Below are 8,731 nucleotides of genomic sequence, written 5' to 3'. Positions count from 1 at the left end.
AAGCTTCAATTTGATTAATGAGGTCAGTATCATATACGTAGTAATTCATTTTTTTTTACTAGCTTTCTACATGCATAAAATATTTAATTTTCCGACATTACAACTTGGGATAAAGACTGAAACTTTGACATTCAAGTATCTTTGAAACAATGATATCTCTACTTTCCTTAACAAGCGTTTATAATTAGTATGTGCTATTATTATATCAAAATAAATGTTATTTAACTTCCCTACTACATAATAAGAAAACAAAATACTGTATAAGAAAAATATGCAAATTAAAGTTCAATTCTTTTGAGCATTTAATCGGAATAATATTAACTCTTATTTATTTTTATCTTTTAATTTACAGGAAGTGAAACAAATTGGAGGACATATCTTAGCTTTGTCGATGGAGCTAGAATATGAGATTCTTGAGATGATATATAAAGTTTGTTGTTTTGCTTTGAGATTTAAATTTTTATATGAATTAATAAATTAGTATAAGAAAAATTAAAGTTCTATAATTATATCATGTGATCTAGTTGTAATCCAGTGCTTTGCATGATCTGCATGGCTTGGATACAATTTTGTAACATTATTTTGTAAGTTCATGTTGACATAATAAATTGTTACTGGCCTTTTGGTACGTAAGATTCTTAACTTTTTGACAATGTTTTGTATCCCTTTAACAAAGTTGGAGAATATTATTGACTTACTCGTTATATTTTAAATAAATATTTAATCAATCAATAATTGTTTCTCTTTCTCTCCATCTCTGATCTAACTTTGAATTTTAATGGCTATTGAGCTTTATTATACATGGAAACTAACAAAAATAAAAAGATTACCCTCCAATGCAAAAATGCAGAAGCTCTATTGTTTGGACTTAAAAACTCATATCCGACACAAGTATTTATTCAAGTGTCTGATCTAACTGCTATTTTATAAAAAAGAGAAAAAAAATAAAAATAAAATAATAATAATAATAATAATAATAATAATAATAATAAGGTCCAAAATGAAGAATTAATATGTCGCACCCATTTTAAAGTGTCGAGAATACAACATATATATGTAGACATGTAGTGCAAGTAACAGTGTGTGTAGAAGTACATAATCTTTTACATTAAACTTACAAGTAATTTAATACGGGGATTAAGGATCAAAGGGAATTCATTAATAACGACTTTAAAAAAAATTATTAGTACATTAATGGATTTCATTATCCAATTTTAGTAGAAAATGAACCTAATTAGACAATCAATTATATAATTCATATTAGCCTATTAAAGGTTTCTATATACCTAATTTGATGTCGTGCAATTTAACCAGAAATGCCAACTTTGGCAAATCATAAACTAGATGTGAATGCTTACCCAATATGTGATTTAAATTTCAAAAAATATACAAGTACTATACACAACAATCAATTTAAAAGAATATATAGTAAGTAAGCAAGTTGTTTAGGTATTTTACGTGAACATCAAGCTCTTTAACAATTGTCCTGTACTCGTATTATAGAGATGTAGGATGAATTTCATAATTAAGATGGCTGTTTTAGAACTATATATATCCGATGACAATCACAATAATTTCCTTTTTAGAGAAAGCTCAATTTGCTGTTGTTAAATTGACATGAGAAATAGAAAATGCTTGACTTCACGTAAAGTTTCCAAAATGAAGAATTGCAAGTTGCAACTTCCTTAGAAATTTAAAATTCCCACATAACATATTTAACCTAATCATTACTTATCTCTTTATTTACAATTCTTCAACTTCTATGAAATGCAAAATTCCATGTGAAAATTTTGCATTATCAAACAAGTTAACCAATTTCCTAGGAAATGCACGAGGTAAGTTTTAGGTAGATTCCACCAATATAAATTTCCACGAAAATTGTCTTCTCATTGCAACCAAACAAACATTATTACTCCGTAGCCAAAATCAAACGAAAATATACATCTACGCATATAATTTACGTGTCCAAGCTACGTCCAGTGGACTAAATACGTTAACTTACTGTTATCTCATACAAAATTGTGACAACCAACCTAACTATGTTTACTTCCTATGTTTACTTGCCATATTCCATTTTATGCACTTTTTGATATAAGAACATGAGACAGTATTAATTTTTATTGTCAAAATAAATGGTACATTCCCACCAAATTGGAGGACATATTGAGATCATATCTAAGAGGTTGTAAAATGCTCTAAATGGATTATAAGAAATCTATAAACATTTTTTTTTTTTTTTTTTTGACAGGAAAGAAATCGATAAACTTAGAGTATGGAAGTAATGGAATTTAATCATTTTGTTTTGATTGATCACCTCCCAAACAATTTTGCTGATGGAATAAGTGAAAAACATTAGTGAGAGATATTAAGCTTTTGCTATGCTCAACTCATTTTGACTTATTACATAAATAGTTTGTCTTGTGTGTGACTGGCCACACCGTGTAACTACTTATAAAATAACAAAGTAATCCATATAATATTAACCAAATAACCCCTGTAACACTGACCGAGTAATCCCTATAACATTGATCGAATAACCCTATAACAGTGGCGAAGTAACCCTTTAACACTGACCAACTAACCCCGATTACACTTACAAAGTAACCCCTATAGTGGCACATATAATTACGCAAAATAAGTTTTGACAAAATAATGGTGTAAAACAATTTTACACACACAAATAAAATTAGCTCAAATAAGATAAAAATACTTTAAACGATAGTAAGATTAGCTCAAATAAGATAAGTAGAGACAAAATAACTCGTGTTTAACATAGCACGCCTATGCACAATCATTTAATTTAACAAAAGTCTTTGTTTAGGGGAACATAAGTTTATGGCCTAGCCAACTGCCCAGCATAAAATATTGGGTCAAGCAGCAAGTTTACGAGTTACTCGCATTATTATATTCAAAATTTCTTGCAAAAATTCAAAATCTGCCTAACATTTAAACAAAATTTGGAGTATATAAATATAATCAATTTTGGTGTCTGAAAATAATGTTTCTGCGCGAAGAAAATCAAGTGTGATTCACCAACTTGATGTTTATTATTGTCTGCCATCAAAACCATTAATATGATTAGATTTGATGACTATATAGCCAAAATTCGTTAATTTGATTATTATTAGCACAAGACAGAAAATTAGGACTCCTCGATTCTCTTTAGGTGTTGCACAATCATCAACCTCAAGTTTTCCTCTTTTGTTAATTCGTTCAAATAATGAAGGGGATCTCCTATGGATCGTGTTAAGTTAGCTAATATAGATGGCAATTGAAGGGTGATAAAGAGGTGATTTTCGAAACCCTTAACCATTAGTCCGTACAGTTAAAGGTATGATTTATAGGGTTATTCGATCAATGTTATACAATTAAAGGTATGATTTATAAGTACATGAATAAAGTAATAGCTTTATTTGTATTATACGCAAAGTACAACCGATTAGATATAGAAAATTAAGTGATTTTCCTCCAAAATAAGAATGAACCTCACCACAATCGTGCAAGCATTTCTTCAATGCATGGCAAGAACAAACAAGAATAATTTTGTGCCATAATATGGCATTGCCGACAACCCTCGGACTTTGTGTAACAGCCTCTTTGTCAATAAAATCAGTACGGACTACGGAGTAACAATATTGACTGGACTCCTTGTTGGAAAATAAAATCTATTTTCTTTTATTTTAATTTAAAATTTAAAGATAATTTTATACTTTGGATACTTTCTTTTAATTAGCCGTTAGTTTTTGTTTTTAATCTTGCTTGAGTTGTTAACTTCCTACTATTAAGGAACATTAACGTTGCATGAAAGTTGGGATAACTATTGAGCCACTCATGGAGCATAATGTCCACATTCTTGTAACAAACTCAGCCTTTTTTATAACGGTTAATTTCATTTGTTTTCCTATAAATGTAATTCTAAGTGACGGCAAACGAGAATGAAGAAGTGGAAAATTACTTTCACAGAAAATTAGTGTTTACAATATTCTCTCTTTAAAAAGCAATACTATAATTATTACGGAGCATTGGTGTAATAAGGTTCGGGGGTCTTTTGCTGCACACAATTGATCCGGCGGGTTGTCGTATCTTGGGAGAGGAGCGCATAAATACATTCTACCAGTGCAGTGGGGCGTTTTCTCTCTAAGGATAGCGCATTGCGTGCTACAACCCAGGCTACTCTAAACTCATTCTTCTACTATTAATTTACCTTTGTACTACTTGTTTGTTATTTTAAGTGTTTTTTTTTTTACTATTAATAAATACTACTACCGCCTCATATTTAAATTTATTAAATTTTGATTTTACTTTCTAACAATCTTAGAGAGAAAAATCTACTTTAATTTTAGTAGTAGTATATTCATTAGTCAACATGTCAGCCATGGATATGATTAAGTCCTTGTCTAGCAAGCCTGATAAGTTTAATGGTGAGAATTTTTTTTGTTGGCAACAACTAATGAAATTTTGGCTTACGGAATTAGGCTTAATATCTGTTATTCTTGATCCTGAGACCAAAGAAAAACCAGCTAGCTCCTCTAAAGATAAAGCCCAAGAAGTAGCTGTCAAAACTCCTAGTACCGATTCTATAAGTGACAATGATATCCTATGTCATGGTCGTATTTTGAGTGCTCTATCTGATAGTGTGTATAAAATATTTTGTCACACTAAAACTGCTGTGGAATTATGGGAAGCACTTGAAATGAAATATGGTTCGGCCGAAAAGGGTCTTAAGCGTTATTCTTGTGAAAAAATGATTGAGTTTCAAATGGTTGATCAAAAATCAATTTCTGACCAAATTCATGAGTTTGAAAGTATTATTTATGATATGAAATTAAAAGGAGTTGTTTTGCCTGATATTATGCTTGTTACTTTTATGATTGCAAAATTACCTCCTTCTTGGTCTGAGTTTGCTAGGAGTCTAAACATAAGCCTGAAAATTTTTCGTTTGATGATTTGCTTGTTTGCCTGCGTATTGAGGAAAAACATCGTCTTTCACAAAAGAATTTGCAAAAATCTGAATTTCAGGCTACGGCTAATGTTGTTGAGAACTCCAACAAGCCTAAGTCTAAACCTTTTAAGAAAAATGGTTTTAAGAAAAACAAGTTTGGTAAAAATAATTTTAAAAATAAAAACATCGCTCATAATAACAACAAGGCAAATGGTAAGAGTTAGGGGAATGAGTTATTTTGTTGTGTTTGTGGGAGAACCAATCATTTTGCCAAGGATTGCTACCAACGTTGTAAGCAAGCTGAAGATAATAATGCATCAAGTTCTGCCCCAAAGCTATCTCATAAGCCCCAAGCTAATGTTGTTACTATGAGTAGTACAAGCTCTGATCTCCCATCTGACAGGTATCATGTCACTAGCCCCGAGTTAAATTATGTTTTTAACTTACATGATTGGTGGATAGACTCTGGAGCTAATGTACATGTGTGTGCTGACAAAAATTTATTTTCTTCATATCAGGACTCCAGCACACGTACCGTGAGTATGGGAAATGGGAGTTTGGCTCGTGTTATCGGACAAGGCCAAGTAGTATTAAATTTATCGTCCGGAAATAGTCTAGTATTAGATGGAGTCTTTCATGTTTCTGATATTAGAAAAAATCTTATTAGTGCTTCTCTATTAGTGCAACAAGGTTATAAAGTTGTATTTGAGTCTAACCGAGTTGTAATTTCTAGACATGGTGTTTTTGTTGGTAAAGGCTACATTTGTGATGGTTTATTTAAGCTTAATCTTATGTCTTCTTCTGTGAATAATATTTCTATTAATGCCACTTCATCTGTTTCCAATGTTGAATGTTGTGATACTTGGCATGCAAGGCTTGGACATGTAAATTAAAATTCTATTAAAAGAATGATGGTGCTTGATCTTATTCCTAAGTCTTCTGTTGATATAAAACAAAAATGTGGTGTATGTGTTCAAGCCAAGCAACCAAAAAAGCCTTTTAATAAAATAATTGAAAAGGAAACCAACTTGCTTGAATTAATTCATAGTGATGTTTGTGACAGTAATGGTTTGTTAACTCGTGGAGGTAAAAGATATTTCATTACTTTTATTGATGACTTCTCTAAATATTGCTATGTGTATTTAATTAGTCATAAAAGTGAGTTGTTTGATAAATTTAAGATTTATAAAGCGGAGGTGGAAAATCAATTAGATAGGAAGATAAAAATACTCTGTTCTGATAGAGGTGGGGAATATGCTCCTACCGAAATGGGTAAATTTTGTGAAATGCATGGTGTTATTCATGAAGTGTCTCCTCCTAATGCTCCTCAATGAAATGGGGTGGCCGAAAGGAAAAATCGTACTTTGTTAGATATGATTAATGCTATGCTTATTAGCTCCGGTTTGCATGATAATTTGTGGGGTGAGGCTTTACTTACGGCATGTCATATTCTAAATAGAATACCCTACAAGAATTCTGACAAAACCCCGTATGAAATGTGGAAAAATAGAAAACCCAATTTGAAATATCTTAAAGTGTGGGGATGTCTTGCGAAGGTAAATATTCCTATAAATAAGAAAAGGAAAATTGGGCCTAAGACCGTCGATTGTGTGTTTATTGGTTATTCTTTGCATAGTACTACTTATAGATTTCTTGTTATTAATTCGGAGATAGCCGATATTTCTAATAATACTATTATGGAATCTAGAGATGTCGTTTTCTTTGAAAATGTTTTCCCTTTAAAAAATGATGTGCCTAAACCTGTTGGTAATGTTTCTAATTCTAATTTACCTTCTAGTAGTCATACTAACTTAGAAATTGACTTTGAACCTAGAAGGAGTAAGAGGTCAAAGAAGGCTAAAGATTTTGGTCCTGACTTTTGTACTTTTCTACTTGAAGATGATCCTAAATCCTATAATGAGGCCATGAGGTCTATAGATGCACCTTTTTGGAAGGAAGCCATTAATGATGAAATGAATTCCTTAAAAACCAATAAAACTTGGTTTCTAACTGATCTTCCTCCCGGATGCAAAAGTATAGGATGTAAATGGGTTTTTAGGAAAAAGCTAAGAACCGATGGGTCTATAGAAAAGTATAAAGCTAGACTTGTTGTTATTGGATGTAAGCAAGTAGAAGGTGTGGATTTCTTTGATACTTATTCTCCCGTTTCTAAAATTACTACTATTAGAGTATTGATTGCACTTGCTTGTGTGTTTAATTTAGAAATTCATCAAATGGACGTTAAAACCGCTTTTTTAAATGGTGACTTAGAGGAAGAAATTTACATGGACCAACCGGAAGGTTTTGTAGAACCCGGAAAGGAAAAGAAAGTATGCAAGCTTGTTAAGTCTTTGTATGGTTTAAAACAAGCGCCAAAACAATGGCATGATAAATTTAATCAAGTTGTGCTTTCATATGGGTTTGAACTAAATAATAGTGATAAATGTGTATGTGTTAAACAAGAAGATAATGGCTCTTGTGTGATTCTTTGTCTTTATGTAGATGATATTCTTATATTTGGTAGTAATTTAGATGCTATAAATGACGTGAAATTCTTCTTGTCTAGCAACTTTGATATGAAAGACCTTGGTCCTGTGGATGTCATCTTGGACATAAGGTTGATTAAAAATAAAGATGGCATAGTGTTGACACAATCTCATTATGTGGAGAAGTTATTGAAAAAGTTTAATTATTTTAACGTGAAACCTGTTTCGACACCATATGACCCATTTTTTAAGTTAAAGAAAAATACGGGTGAAGGTGTTTCTCCACTTAAATACTCTCAAATTATTGGTTCTTTGTTGCATTTGTCAAATTACTCTAGACCTGATATTGCATATGCGGTAAGTAGATTGGGAAGATACACTCATAATCCTAGTCTTTCTCATTGGAGTGCTTTAGAGAGGGTATTTAAATACCTCAAAGGAACTATTAATTATGGTATTCATTATACTCGTTTTCCTGCCGTCATTGAGGGGTTTAGTGATGCAAATTGGATTTCTGATTCGGATGAAACAAAATCCACTACTGGATATGTATTTACATTGGCAGGTGGTGCAATTTGTTGGAAATCTTCTAAACAAACTATTATTTCTCGTTCTACTATGGAGGCTGAAATAATAGCCTTAGACTCTGCTAGTAATGAAGCTGAATTTCTAAAAAATCTTTTATGTGATTTGCCTATGCTTAATAAACCTATTCCTGCCATTTCTATGCATTGTGATAGTCAAGTTGCTATAGCAAAAGTTACTGGCAAAAATTTTAATGAGAAAAGAAGGCACTTGAGAGTAAGACATAAATCTATTAGAAATTTAATTTCTCATGGTGTTATTTCTCTTGACTTTGTCAGGTCTGAAAATAATCTTGCGAATCCGCTCACAAAAGGTTTGGCACGTCAACAAGTTATAGAGTCGTCGAGGGGAATGGGACTAAAGCCCATAATATAGTCACAACAATGGACACCCAACTCCTAATAATTGGCGATCCCATGAAAGGAGTTCAATGGGTAACAACTAACGAAGTTGTTAGTTGACTAAAATACACCACATTATAATTATATATGTCCCTTTTCCTATGGCGAGGTGTATTTTAAACCGCGACAATATTGAGGTTGAGGTATATATATATATATTGTTTGATGAAATATCTCTTAATGATCCCGACGACTGTAAATTGTGGGGGTGGAGGTCACGGACCACCCTTGGAGGGCTCACCTAGTGAGTGTGGTAGTGGGGCCGCTACTGTGAGACATGGGGCTAGTCTCTAAGTGACACTCACGATACAAGATAC

Source organism: Chenopodium album, chromosome 7 (assembly GCF_948465745.1).
Source record: "Chenopodium album chromosome 7, dcCheAlbu1.1, whole genome shotgun sequence".
Taxonomy (NCBI): domain Eukaryota; kingdom Viridiplantae; phylum Streptophyta; class Magnoliopsida; order Caryophyllales; family Amaranthaceae; genus Chenopodium; species Chenopodium album.
Note: the sequence above shows the minus strand (reverse complement) of the source record.